Here is a 14242-nt window from a genome sequence, read left to right as displayed (position 1 = left end):
CCCAGTGGCTGTGGAGACAGTGACAAAGGTGGGGTCAGGCGTCCGCCATGCACCTTTCATCTCCACCCAGAACTCTCACCGAAGGGGACATGCAAGCTTCTCATGTTAGCGTCTGGGAGACACCATTGCTGGGGAAATGACTGATGGATTGCCATGCTGGCTCTAAGGCATTTGCACATGCATCAATGTCTCGTGGACGTATTTTTGTTTCGTTTTCTGAAAAGATGGAGGAACAGCTGTTTGTTTGGTTTTCTTTTCAAAATGCTCCAAAGGTAAAATACAAGTGTAAGGTCTTTAAAAATACTATGGGGACCACTGTCAAGTCTTTGGTATGAGTCAGATTCACAATCCATTTGGTTTTGACTGAAAGTATTAAGCACCACAGAGATGCCTCTCTGTCACTTGTGGTTTTTGTTTTGTTTGTTTGTTTTGTTTTGTTTTTTTACAAAGAGAGTATCTCTTTGTGATTCTATAGGTCCATGAAACTAAAATGTCAAAGTCTTGCATGAACACTGTTGGCCCTAAACTTTTAAATAGGCAATTTCCAAAAGTTCATTTATAAGCTTATTTCTCTGGAAGCCAGAACAATTTTACAGAGAAAAAAAGATTAGAAATTACGCTTATGCTTCTTCAAAACCTCCTTAACTCATAGTATTTTTACTATTCTACACCTTAAACAAAATATAGCTAACAACAACAATCTAAAAGACCTTTTTTGACTCTGAATATTATTTTTTTATGAAAGTACATTTTTTCATTAAAGGAAGATGTGGGAGCCAGTGTAAACTTTACTATAGATATAAATAATTGGACACTTTCTAAGGCTTCAGTATATAAAGGCAATTAGTAAATTTCAAATTTTGTGGTGTTATTTACTTAATCAAATGTGTTAACTAGCCATGCTTATCAGACCATGTCGGGCTTCTCTTTTTCCTTTTTTAAATCTTAATTACAACCAAAGGGGAAAAAAATGAGATGAAAAGAAAGACAGGAAAGTATTTTTTTCCTAAGATATCTTAGGTGAAAAGTGGATGAAACATCTAAAAAAGGCACTTTCATAAGAAAATGTGTGTTCATATGCAAAAGCAACTGACCTGAAGTGTTAAACTAACTCATCTGTGGTCAGTGAAATAGCTGAAAAGCATAGGGTAGAGCCTGTGCATAGCCTCCTTAAAAGAAAGAACATAATGGTAAACCAGTGGTTCTTAAAGTGTGGGTCTTGATAAAAATAAAAACGACCAGGCCCAACCCTAGACCTACTGTATCAGGATCTCTTGGAACAGGACACAGCCATCTTTGAACAAACTTGCCAGGAGATCCTGAAGGTTACGGTTTGGGAGGCACTATGGAAAAGAAACTCTGGAATGGAGAGTTACCTACAATGACCACTAGGTGGCTCTGTTGGTCAGGACAGAGTGGAGAATGAAGGAAGTTTGGTGGTCAGAGCACAGGATTGATGCTACTCAAGCAGGGTGGGGGAGGAGGATCTATCTGTTGCCTTAAAAAAAAGTCTTCTTCAAGTCACCAGAAAGAAACTACAAATAAATACACTATCCTAAACGACCAACTAAAATTATAGAGCATTTCTAGTTTTGGTTTTTCATGTCTAGGGCTTGTTTGCAAAAATGTAAATTTTTGTTAATATATAAAAAACATAAAACACCTCTTTTCTGTACTGTAATGTCAAATATTGTAGCTATTACCTAAAAACATTTAATTGCCCCTTGACCTAGATACTTTATAACTATGAGTCATACCATGATACAGCCAGCAAAATTAGAAATTAACCCTTAACACAATCTTGGACTCTACTGCGTTCTGTATAATCCACCCTTTCTCTAGATCAACATCTCAGTCCTTAGACTTGACTTGGTCTGTCTGATCTGACCCCTCCCAGCCTTTCTAGTTTTTACCCAGTCTTATATTTGATCTCTGGCATTTCTCATTCCTTGCTTTTACAACAGCAACTCTACCTTAGCCCCTGGGACCCTACTCAGGGCCAGGTACTCAAGATTTAGCATGGCCCTGGTCCATCCCATTGGACAGGGCATCACAGAGGGGACCTCAGATCTTCCGCTGTGGCAGCCTTTGGACTCAGTACATTTTTGCATCTGTACTGAGAAGATACTATGATAGTTTAAACATTCTCAGTGAAATTCTGTTAAATGCTTCAAAAGAAAATCATTATAAAGCTTAAGATAGTTTGAATCTCTTTGTTGTTGTGGTGCCACTGTTCTATATCAAAAGGGATTCTTCGCCTATAAGGGTTCTTAACCTAAAGCCTTCTGACATAAAAGTCTATTTCAATATAATTGGTTTCCTCTGGATTTCTAGTGTATTCTATCCTATGAATAGAAAAAAAAAACGACATTATTTCTGAGAAGGGTTACTTGGTTTCATTGGACTGCCAAAGGAGTCCATGCAGGATAAAGATGACGAAACCCCTAATAGTACTGGGGACACTGCCTCTCCATCAGAAGAAGGTCATGCTTACCTCTCTGGGGCTCACCAAGGAACAAAAGAAACAATTACCCAGGGGCAGAAAGTAAACCGAGTCCTTGGATAAGCTGACTGTGGGGTTGTCATGTTCCCAAATTCAGCACGTATCCCAATGCAGCAACCAAGAAGTTTATCAAGAGCACACCCACAAAAGCCCATCCTAGTCTCCCCACAACCTAAAGTGAATAAGGCTCATGGTAGGCACTTAATGCAGTTAATACATACTATTTGAGTGAAATAGAGCAGACTTAAGTATGACAAATGAAAAATCATGCCAGAGTATGGGTCTAACACTTGAATTCTTATTATGCTGTGTAAGTTCACAAAATGCAACCTCCATTTTCTTAAGGGCCAACTAAGCACCTTACTCTTACCACAATGGTTGGGGCAATTGTGGCATCACCAATGTATAAAATACATCTTGCAATGGGCAAAAGGGCATTTCCTGATTCAGGAGATGTTCGGGACCATGGTGGGTTTAACAACTATAATCTACTCTTAACCATCTGGCTTACTGAGGACAAAGTCCATATCTCATTCCTGTCAAAGCCAGGTCCTGACATTCTGTTAATTTGGGCTGAGAATAAGATGTTGATAATTATAGGGTATAGTTAATAGCTTAAAAGAATCAGATCTCCCATACCCAACAGAAAATTAAAATTCTACGCCTTGGCAGGACTCAAGAAGAACCCATGAACAAGTATTGCTAGGGGGGAAATAAACAATGCTCTTAAAACCTACGCCCCTTCTTAAGAATCAGTCTCAATAAGTAACTCTTTGTCATTACAAAATAGTACCTTCACCTATATTATATTATTTGTTCTCTCTAAACCCTCTCCAGGGAAGTAGGGCAGTATCAGTCCCTTTTTGCAGTTGATGAAACAAACAATGCCTTTGTCCATGTTTATCTGACTGACTGGTCCTGGAATTAGAAGACCACATGGTTTGTGGTCTTTGAATAAGAGCTGAGAGCCTACAAGGGCATCTCGAACAGTCGATGTGACTCTTAACAACTCTCTTTTTTCTCTCTCATTCAATGTCAATAACAGTATCATCTCTGGCAAGGAAAACATCGAGCCTCTACCTAGGATGGCTATGACAACAGAAAAGACAACCTCCCACCCTAAAGAAATAAACTGTTTTGTGTTTTATTTGTTGGCTTGCTTATGGTGCCACTGATTCAGCACCCAGCCAACTAGCCAAGCGCTTGGGAAAATGCTGTCAGTTACAGATTTGACCTTGAAGCCTCTTACTTTCCACTCTTGGTGCCACAGATGAAAGGCTGACTATCAAGTAATGACTACAGTGGGGAAAAAAATTCATAGGATTTGTTTTAAATCAATAGGGAATTCAGAGATATACAGCAGAATTTTATACTACCTTTGTCTGGTCTAATGGAAAAATCAGGCAAAAATAAGAAAATGCATCATTTCCCTTAGAAGGAAAAACTCTGCTTCATTTCTTAGTACGTGAGGAAACAGATCTTTTCACAAGTGCTGGGCATAGCCTGTAAATTTAAGCTAAAATCTGCACGTGAGTCCATGTTGAGGACGGAGGTGGCAAAAGTGGCCAAAATCTGTCCCCTCACCACCCCCAAAAGGGGCAAAGGGACCACAAGATGGTGGGAATGGACTAGATACAAAAGTCACCCTTAGAGTCACGGCAGAAGGGAAGGCTTAGGACCAGACGAGCATGACCAATGGGACTTAATGTGAAGATTTAGAAGGCAGAACAGTTGCTAGGATGACACAAAGCAGCAGCAGAAGCGCCAGGCTGGGGTTGAAAGAGGACTGGACAAGATATAAGACCACTGCCTACCCCACTGGCCAGAGCAAGCCACCTTTTGGAATCGGGGCAGCCTAATTCACGAAATCAGGAGTTAGCGTGGATTCTGTAAAATTCCGGCTGACAAGGGTGGGGCGGCTGGAGCTGCAATGTGGCCAGCTGCGTCGCGAAGTGAGAAAGTAGTTAGACAACGGGAAGTAAGAGAGGAATGTCCGAGTATCTGTGAGGAGCTGGGCATGGCACCAAGCATTTAGTGGTAAGAGGAAATGGGACGGCTAAAGATGGCCAAGGATACCCACACAGGAAGATGCTCCTCTCACTTCAGCGGCATTTACGAGTGGTTTTTCAATTCCTGCGGCACTGTGTAAGTGATTGTGCAACTGAAATTAAAACGGGAGAAGAGGGGCCCCTGGGTGGTTCGGTGGGTGAAGAGTCCAGTTCTTGGTTGCAGCTCAGGTCATGATCTCACGGGTCGTGGGCTTGAGCCCCACGTCGGACTCCGCACTGACAGCCCAGAGCCTGCTTGGAATTGTGTCCCCCTCTCTTTCAGCACCTCCCCCACTCATGGTCGCACTCTCTCGCTCACTGTGTTTCAAAATAAATAAATAAACTTTTCAAAAAAGAGGGGAGGGAGGAGTCTGGTCCATCTTGAGCATTTATCTGATGACACAGGTCGCACCTGCTCTTCATTCCAACCTCATCTTCCTTTACCCAAACTGCTAGAAGGCATATGGGACAGACGTTCTCAGTGTCCTAGACCTGGCCATTTAGCACTCACCGTTCCAGGACATATGGGTGGCATCTTACAAAAACACCTGCAATTCTACTGGAAAGAACATGCAGACGCCTGGCAGGCTAGAAGTTCTAGGGTTTAGTGCTCCTCTGAAGGAGGGACCCAACCAGGGGCAGAAAGGAGCAGGTGGATAAGCCCCCTACCTTCTCTCCTTCGGTGTCAAACCGGAACTACCATACACAACTCCTGCCCTGGGAATCCTGAGCTCCAGCTGCCCCAACACTACTCAACTCACTAACACACATCTGTACTACTTCCTACTAGTGCTTCTTGGGCTCAGCAACTAAAGAAAATACTCACCCCAAGTCTATGTCATAGGATATACTTCTGGGGAAAACCTAAGACCGTGTGTGTGTGTGTGTGTGTGTGTGTGTGTGTGTGTGCGCGCGCGCGCGCGCGCGCGCGCACGCATCAACTAAAATAACTTATTAAGGTTTGGCATTTATTGATCAAGTTTGCCCTGGAGTTTGGCAGAGTTCCTAACCTGTCGAGCTACAGTGTTTTCGGGAGGAGTGATGTGGGCAAGACTTGCTGGCTCAGACCCAGGGGCAGCTGGGAAAGGAGGGCTTTCACAGGCCATTTTTCTGGCCTCAGACTCTATCCTGCAAAGAGGAGGAGGATCTGTTTTCATCAACAGAGAAAACTGGGTTTTTGTAGGGTCGACTCACTAAGGGCTTTGACATCATCAAATGAGTCAAGTATGAATACATGAATTTTCTCTTTTCTGCATAGCATTTGATAAGCACAAATAACAGGATATTTTAAATAAGGCTATCACAAAATGTAAAAACCTCTGTGGTTGTAAGTAAAAATACACCCATAACTGGCTTTGGGAGGGATTGTAACACTATGTTATTTATGTCAGGATATGACTCAAGAGAGAAACAAATACATTTAGCGTATTACAAAATCTTCTTTATCCCTTCCCAGAAATTTGTAGGACCAAGGAGTTGGGGGAAGAGGGAAAAGAGAGAGTAATTTTCACATTCATTTTAAATTTCAGTTTAAACATTTCTCCTAGAAAACATTTTGGCAAGCGATGTACATTTCCCAGCTGCCCTTGGGATAGGAAATAGCAATCTATTTTATATTATCCTTCTCTCAATTAAATATTTCCTTGGGAAATTGACTGGAAAGCTTACACCAACGAAGGATAAAACAACCTTTGGGTGAAAAAGTGGCATCCATGTGCCGACACAGGACATTGTGTGAGAGGCAAAATGAAAGTGGCAGATGTGGAGTCTGTCAATGAGTTACTCAGCCCCTCAAATTTACCAGGTGAATGAATAATCTGTGGAATAAATTATCTCCTGCTAGAGAAGTGTCTGCATGAATTTGAGGAATGAAGGTCTCTTCCAACCCTCTCTCCTCCCCAGATACCCAAGATTCTGTGAATGAGGCTGGATTGTTTAAATGCAAGGTGATGGCTGAAGCATCTTAGTGCTGAGAACTCATTACTGAGCACAGCGTTTCCGAGCAGCACAGGAAGTAATCCTGTGTCATCGGGAGACTCCAGGACCCTGCCACCAAGGCCATGCGATGCATGGATGGAGATTTCTAATCAAAAAGGAGAAAGTGGAAGGATAAAGGATGAAAGACCAGTTCTCATTTAAATCCCTGAAATAATGCTGCAGTGAAGAGGTCCCGCAGAAACCTGTACAAACTGCTATCTTCTCCCCTGCACCCACCGTGTGGGAATTAAAAGCTCTGAATGGACCTGTCATTTCTAGGTAATCCCTGCCCTAGATATTCCACACCCAAAGCACTATCCATCCCGTTTGCCTGTTTGCAGGGTCCAACTTGAAATAATCACTAAATATGGGGCGCCTGGGTGGCTCAGTCAATTAAATGTCAACCTTGGCTCAGGTCATGACCTCACGGTCCGTGAGGTCGAGCCCCGCATCGGGCTGTATACCCACAGTGAGGAGCTTGGAGCCTGCTTCAGATTCTGGGTCTCCCTCTCTCTCTCTCTGCCCTTCTCCTGCTAACACATTCTCACTCTCTCTCAAAATTAATAAACATTTAAAAGTTTTTTAAAAAGATATAATCACTAACATCAGGGATGGATGCCTCATGATGACAAAACATAGGATTGCCAAGCAAACTGTCTGAGGTCTGATTTGGGGTCAGCTATCTGCAAGCAAGGGAAGGTACCCAGTGGATGATGATGGGTCACAAGGGAGCAGAAGACCAAAGCACCAGAAGCACAGTGTAGATGGGGAACTACCACCAGCCCTACCTGCAATGTCCACTGAGAAGCAGAAATGGCAAGTGGAGGGACACGAGCAGTGAGCGTTTATAAGCACCTATTATATGCCAGACATAAATATAATTTATGGTGCTAAGAACATGAGATATTTACAGTATAACTAAGTTACAGCCACATAAAATGTTATTGTCAGAACTAAGGCTTAAATCTCAATGTTTCTCTCTTCTATGTCATGAAATCTGTATCGGAACAAATGCCATCTTGCATCCCCCCTCCCTGTTACCCCCCGCCCCAACACCAAACAGAGATAAGGCACAAAGGCCAGCCACAGGATCACGGAGTATCACAAAGATTGGGCAGACACTTGCTGAGGGCTTGTTTAAATACACGATGGGGTATATTTAGACAGCTAAAATGTTAACACCAAAGCGATCTTACAAGCCATACCTTTCTACTATACAGATTAGAAGACAGGTGATCAGAAAGGTTAAGCTACTTGCCTGAGGCCACACAGTCTGTTAGTTAAAGAGTGGGAGCTAAAATCCGAGAGACTTCATGAACAACTTAGGGTTCTTTGTACTACACAAGACTCCTTTTATTCAAAGTGTTAGAAGTGTCCGTTCAAAATGAAAACAACAAAACAACAAAAAGCTCCTTGTTTAAAACAAAATAGGAGAGATTAAAATGTCAAGGGAATTAAGTATTCCAGAAGCTGTTCGGATTCTTATCTTTGGGTCACGAACTTTGTCTCAGTCTCAGATTCTGATGGGTTTGGACAAATTCCAAAGGCCTCAGCACATATGTGTGAAATGCATATGTTCACGTTCTATTGGTAATAACTCAGTTGAATGACTGTCAGGGACACAAAACTCCACACATCAGTCCAGTCTGGCATGCCCTCTGCAGCGATTTATGGGACCGCAGAGGGGAGGTGGTCTGGGGTGAGATTAGGTGCCTGGCAGGGGCTTCTGGGTGGTTCCATGCAGCCCGTGCTGTTGCTGCAGCTGCCCTATAGAAATCCTGCCCTGGGCAGAGTTTAATATCATACATATTTGCCCAGAGAAAACATGACTCTTTCCTATTGTCGCTTAATCACTGCATTAAGCCCAAAGAGTTGTTTCTGGGAAAAGAAAAATGAGTCTCTGAATTTGTGAGCACAAAAGGCTGCATGAGAAAGAGAAGAGAGGATTTTTTCTAGTGTCAGAGGCCTGACTCCAGCATCAGTTGGCCGTGGGTCCTTGGACAAGTTCCTTCTCTCTGGGCCTCAGTGAAGCCACCTGTGAAGTGAGAGTTATAGACTGATCTGGAAGGAGGCTTCCAGGTTGATGGGTCAATCAATGCTTACTGAGTGCACAGCTGGGTGCTATGTCCTAGGGACACAAAGGTCAATAAGGCAAGTCCCCCGTGTCAAGCAGCCCACTATTGTGGGTGAGATACAGCAAAGGGTAATATCAGTTAATAATAGCAGGTATCACTAGGCTCTAGGTACTCCATGTACCTTAACCTGCTTCATTCTCACAACACCCAGTTTTATTCCCATTTTACGGAGGGGAAACAGGTTCATACAGATTAAGTAACTTGCCCAGGTCACATGTTTAGTTAGTAAGTACAAAAGCACCCTCAAGGCCCTGAGAGGAAGTCTGGGAAGAAGTGATATTCAGTGTTTTCCTGAAGTGTGAACAGTTTACCGCTGGAGAAGGGATGGTAGCTGGAGAAGAGAGGGCAAATACATTCCAAAGAAAAGGAACAGCATATGCAAAGGCACAGAAGCACTGACCACTAGGGCCCCTTGGAAAACCACAGCCCCTCTGGTGTGCCCAGACTCAAGAGTGTATGAGGTTTGCTGGGAGGCTGAACAGATTCTGGCCTGGCAGTTTGCAGTTTGCAGCTTGCACGCTAGCATGGACTGAATGCTTGTGTCCCGCCCACTAAGTCCACACTTCGAAACCCTAACCCACAGTATGGAGATTATTGGAGATGGGACCTCTAAGTAAGGAAATGAAATGAAATGAGGTCATAAGGGTGGGGCCCTGATCTGTTCTTAGAGAAGGAGACACCAGCGAGGTTGCACTCCCTACTGTGTGCACACACCCTGAGGAAAGGTCCCGTGAACCCTCAGAGAGAAGGTGGCTGCCTACGAGCCAGGAAGAGAGCTCTCATCAGAAACCAACTTTACTGGCACCTCGATCTCAGGCTTCTGGCCTCCAGAACTATAAGAAATTACACTTCTGATTGTGAAGCCATAGTAACTCCATGGTATTTGTTACAACTGCCTGGGCAAACTGATACACATGTGATGTCAGTAAGGATCCCGGGTACTCGTAAATCAAGGGAGTAATGTTTACCCTCTGAAAGCTGCACGGAGGACTGCTAGCACAGACAACAGAGCCCAGGACCTCTTAGGAAGCCCTCCAGGGAAACAGCGAACCTGAGGGCCTGACTCATGCACAGTCCTTAGTTCCTCCTCAAGACACAGCCTGAAAATCAATTCCTCCAGAGGCCTGTCCAGTTCTGTACAGGTGCTCCAAGGCCCTCTGTGCTCATCCCTATTGGACATGTGTGACTCTGAGAAAACAGGGTAACTCTTCCCGCCTCCACATCAGGTGACCAGCATATATCAGCACTCGGCACACTGTTTATGGCACAGCAGCAGCCCGTTAAACATGCTCAGGGACGAGAGGGGTTAAAACAAGCAGAAGTGCCACGCAGTGTTGGTTCATGGCTCCAAACAAGGCAAACACAGGGCAGGGACACACCCGACCTGTTGGGTTTCTATTTGACTCAGCTCTTCTCTCCTATGTTAAGATTTTCCTAGGCCCCTTCATGAAAGAAAAAAATAACATAAATGGAGAAAAATCCAACATTTGGGTAATATCATGTTACCCATTTAATGTTTCTGCCATTTAAGGAAAAAGAAATCCCTTTGGGGAGAAAAGAATATAAATATTATAGTATATACATTATATAAATAATATTAGAGGTTATATATACATCATATATATACAATTCAGTCTTTTGTATGTGGCTATCCTGTGGTGCCAGCACTGTTTGTTGAAAAGATACTTCTTTCTTGACACTGTTATCAAAAATCAACTCATCCCATCGGGGGAAAAAAATACTGTTAAAATATCTATACTACCCAAAGCAATCTACAGAGTTAATGAAATCTTCATCAAAATACCAACAACATTTTTAACAGAACTAGAAAAAACTATCCTAAAATTTTTGTGAAAGACCCTGAATAGCCAAAGTAATCTTGAAAAAGAAGAATAAAGCTGGAGGTATCACAGTCCCAGATTTCAAGATATACTACACAGCTCCAGTAATCAAAACAGTAAGGTACTTGCACAAAAATAGACACACAGATCAATAGAACAGAATAGAGAGTCCAGATATAAGCCCACGAGTATATGGTCAATTAATCTACCTCAAAGGACTTAATAATATACAATGGGGAAAAGACCGTCTCTTCAACAAATGCTGTTGGGAAAACTGGACAGCTACATACAAAAGAATGAAACTGGACCATTTTCTTACACCATACACAAAATTAAACTCAAAATGGATTAAAGGCCAAAATGAGAGACCTGAAACCATAAAATTCTTAGAAGAAAATATAGGCAGTAATCTCTTTGACACATCAACTGTAAAAACATTTTTCTATGGAGGCAAGGAAAATAAAAGCAAAATGAAACTATTGGGACTACATCAAAATAAAAAACTTCTGCACAATGAAGGAAACCATCAACAAAACAAAAAGACACCTCACCAATGTGCAAATAATATATCCAATAAGGAGTTGATAACAAAAATATATAAAGAACTCATACAACTCGAAAATAAAAAAACAAAAATCTGATTAAAAAATGGACAGAAGACCCCTATGCACATATTTCCAAAGATATTCAGATGGCCAACAGACACATGAAAAGATGCCTACCATAACTCAACATCAGGGAAATGTAAATCAAAACCACAAGGAGATGTCATCTCATCCTTGTCAGAATGGCTAAAAAAACAAAAACAGAAACAAACCAATATTGGTGAGGATGTGAAGAAAAAACAAACTCTTGGGCACTGCTGGTGGGAAGGCAAGCTGGTACAGCCACTGTTGAAAACAGTATGGAGGTTCCTCAAAAACTTAAAAATAGAGTAACCATATGATCCAATAATTCAACTACTAGGTATTTACCCAAAGAAAACAAAAACACTTATTATTTCTGAATAAGATATATGCAACCCTATGTTTACTGCAGCATTGTTTACAATATCCAAGACATGGGAGCAGCCCAAGTGTCCATCCACAGATGAACAGATGAAGAAATAGTGTGTGTGTGTGTGTGTGTGTGTGTGTGTGTGTACCAAAGGGACAAACCAAAAAACAGACTCTTAACTATAGAGAACAACCTGCTAGTTACCAGAAGGGATGGTGGGGGTGTTGGATGAAATAGGTGAAAGGGATTAAGGCTACACTTAATTGTGATGAGCATGAGGAATGCATAGAATTGTTGAATCATTATATTGTATACCTGAAACTAATATAACAATGTATGCTGATTATACTTGAATAAATAAATATATCATAAATGTGAGGGTTTTATTTCTTGACTCAGTCCTATTCCACTGATCTATCATTACATCAGTACCACATTGTCTTGATAACAGCTATGTCATAAGTTTTCAAATATATACTATATATACCTTTATATATAAATTTGTACATATAACTTACATATGATTTATTTGTATTTACACATAAATTATATATAATATATATTAAACATCTTTGAGATATAATTGACATACCATAACATTTTCTCATTTGATGTGTACAATTTAACGATTTTTAGTATACTCACAGAGTTGTATAACCATCACAGGAGTATAAATTTAGAACACTTTGACAATCCCCAAAAGAAACACCATATCCATTAGCAGATGCTTCCCCTCAGCCATAGGCAACCACTAGTCTAATTCTGTCACTACAGATTTTCCTGTTACGTACATTTCATATAAATGGAATCACAGAATATGCGTTCTGTTGTACCTGGCTTCTTTCACTTAACATAGTGTTTTAAAGGTTTATCCGTGCTATAGTGTAATCAGTCCTTCATTCTAAGCACTGTGATTCATTCTTCTATTCTAATAACTTTCTACTATATGGATATACCACATTTCATTTGGGCATTATGAATAATACTGCTATAAATGTCCGTCTACCTTTTTTTAGTCATACGTTTTCATTTCCCTAGGATAGATACCTAAAAGTGAAATGACAGGTCGTATGGTAACTCTATGTGTAACAATTTGAGGCATTGCCAAACTGTTTTCCAATTAGCTATGACATTCTTACGTTCCCAACAACAGTGTATGAGGATTCAAATTTTTCTACATCCTCATCGATACTTAGTATTATTTGTCTTTTTGATTAAAGCCATTTGATCATAGTCATTATACCTACATCCTAGTGGATGTAAAGTACTATCTCACAGTGGTCTTCACCTAAACTTCCATAATAGTGAATGGTACTGAGGATCTTTTCGTGTTTGTTGGATATTTGCATATATCTCTTGGTGAAATAATATCTATAAGATCTATCTATAATAGTATCTGTAATAATAATCTATAATCTATATTATAATAATCTATAATATATCTATAATAATATATAATATCTATAATAATCTATAATCTATCTATAATAATATCTATAATATCTGTAAAACATAAATAATATCTATAAGATCGTCTGACATTTTAAAAGTTGAGTTATTTGTCTTTATGAAGTTTTAAGAATACTTTATTCTGAATATGAGGTCTAAATACATACATGATTTGCAATAATATGCTCCTACCCAATACATTATCTACTCACTTTCTTGATGTTATCACTTGTAGTACAATAAGTTTCTAATGTGATCAAGTTCAATATATCTATCTTTTCTTCCGTTGTCCTTTTGTGTCACATCTAAGAACCCACTGCCTAATCCAAGTTCAGAAAGATACACTCCTAAATTTTCTTCCCGAAGTTTTACAGTTTTAGCCCTTACATTAGATATATGATTTACTTTGAGTTAATTTTTACCTAAGTAAGGCGTTAGGAAGAGCTGAAACTCAGTCGTTTGCATGTGGTTATCCTGTTGTCTCAGCACCATTTGTTGAAGACTTTTCTTTCTCGAAATGATCTTGACACTGGCATCAAACAATTGACCATAAATGTGAGGGTTTTATTTCTGGACTCTCGGTTCTATTTCAATGATTTGTTTTTATGTCAGTACCACAATGTCTTGAATATTGCAGCTGTCTTGTAAGTTTGCAATTTGTGAAGTGCAAATCATAACTTTGTTCTTTTTTTAAGATCATTTTGCCTATCCTGGGTTCCTTAAATTTCCACATGATTTTTAGATTAGTTTGTTAATTTCTACACACACAAAAAAAACCTAGCTGGGATTGTGATGAGAATTGCATTGAGTCTGTTGATCGATTTGAGGAGTATTTCCATCTTAACAATGCTAAATAAGTCTTCTGATACATGAACATGAAATGTCTTTCCATTTATTTAGATCTTTATTGATTTCTTTCAAAAATGCCTTACAGTGTACAGTATACAAGTCTACAGGTCTCACTTATTTTGTTAAATTTGTTCCTTTTTTTGATATTGTAAATGGAAATGTTTCCACAAATTTCATTTTCAGATTGTTCATTGCTAATGTATAGAAGTACAATTCATCTTTGTATACTGATGTTGTCTTCTGCAACTGTGCTAAATTGATTTGTTCTAACAGTTTTGTGGGGAGTCCTTAGAAATATCTGTATACAAATTACGTCACCTGCAAATAGGGACAGTTTTATTTTTTTTCTTTTTTTAAATCTGTATTTATTTTGAGAGAGAGAGAGAGAGAGAGAGAGAGAGAGAGAGAGAGAGAGAGAGAGGCTGAGAGAGACAGAGAACCCAA

At 40.3% G+C, this 14242-nt stretch overlaps 1 long non-coding RNA gene across 1 annotated transcript in view; it reads right to left on the bottom strand.

The window, feature by feature from the left end:
• LOC106968156 (uncharacterized) overlaps positions 1-14242 on the bottom strand; it is a 656017-nt gene that overhangs the window by 346557 nt on the left and 295218 nt on the right. The window lies entirely within an intron of this gene.

This window comes from Acinonyx jubatus, chromosome D4, assembly GCF_027475565.1.
Source record: "Acinonyx jubatus isolate Ajub_Pintada_27869175 chromosome D4, VMU_Ajub_asm_v1.0, whole genome shotgun sequence".
NCBI lineage: Eukaryota > Metazoa > Chordata > Mammalia > Carnivora > Felidae > Acinonyx > Acinonyx jubatus.
Note: the sequence above shows the minus strand (reverse complement) of the source record. Positions and strands in the feature narration are given on the sequence as shown.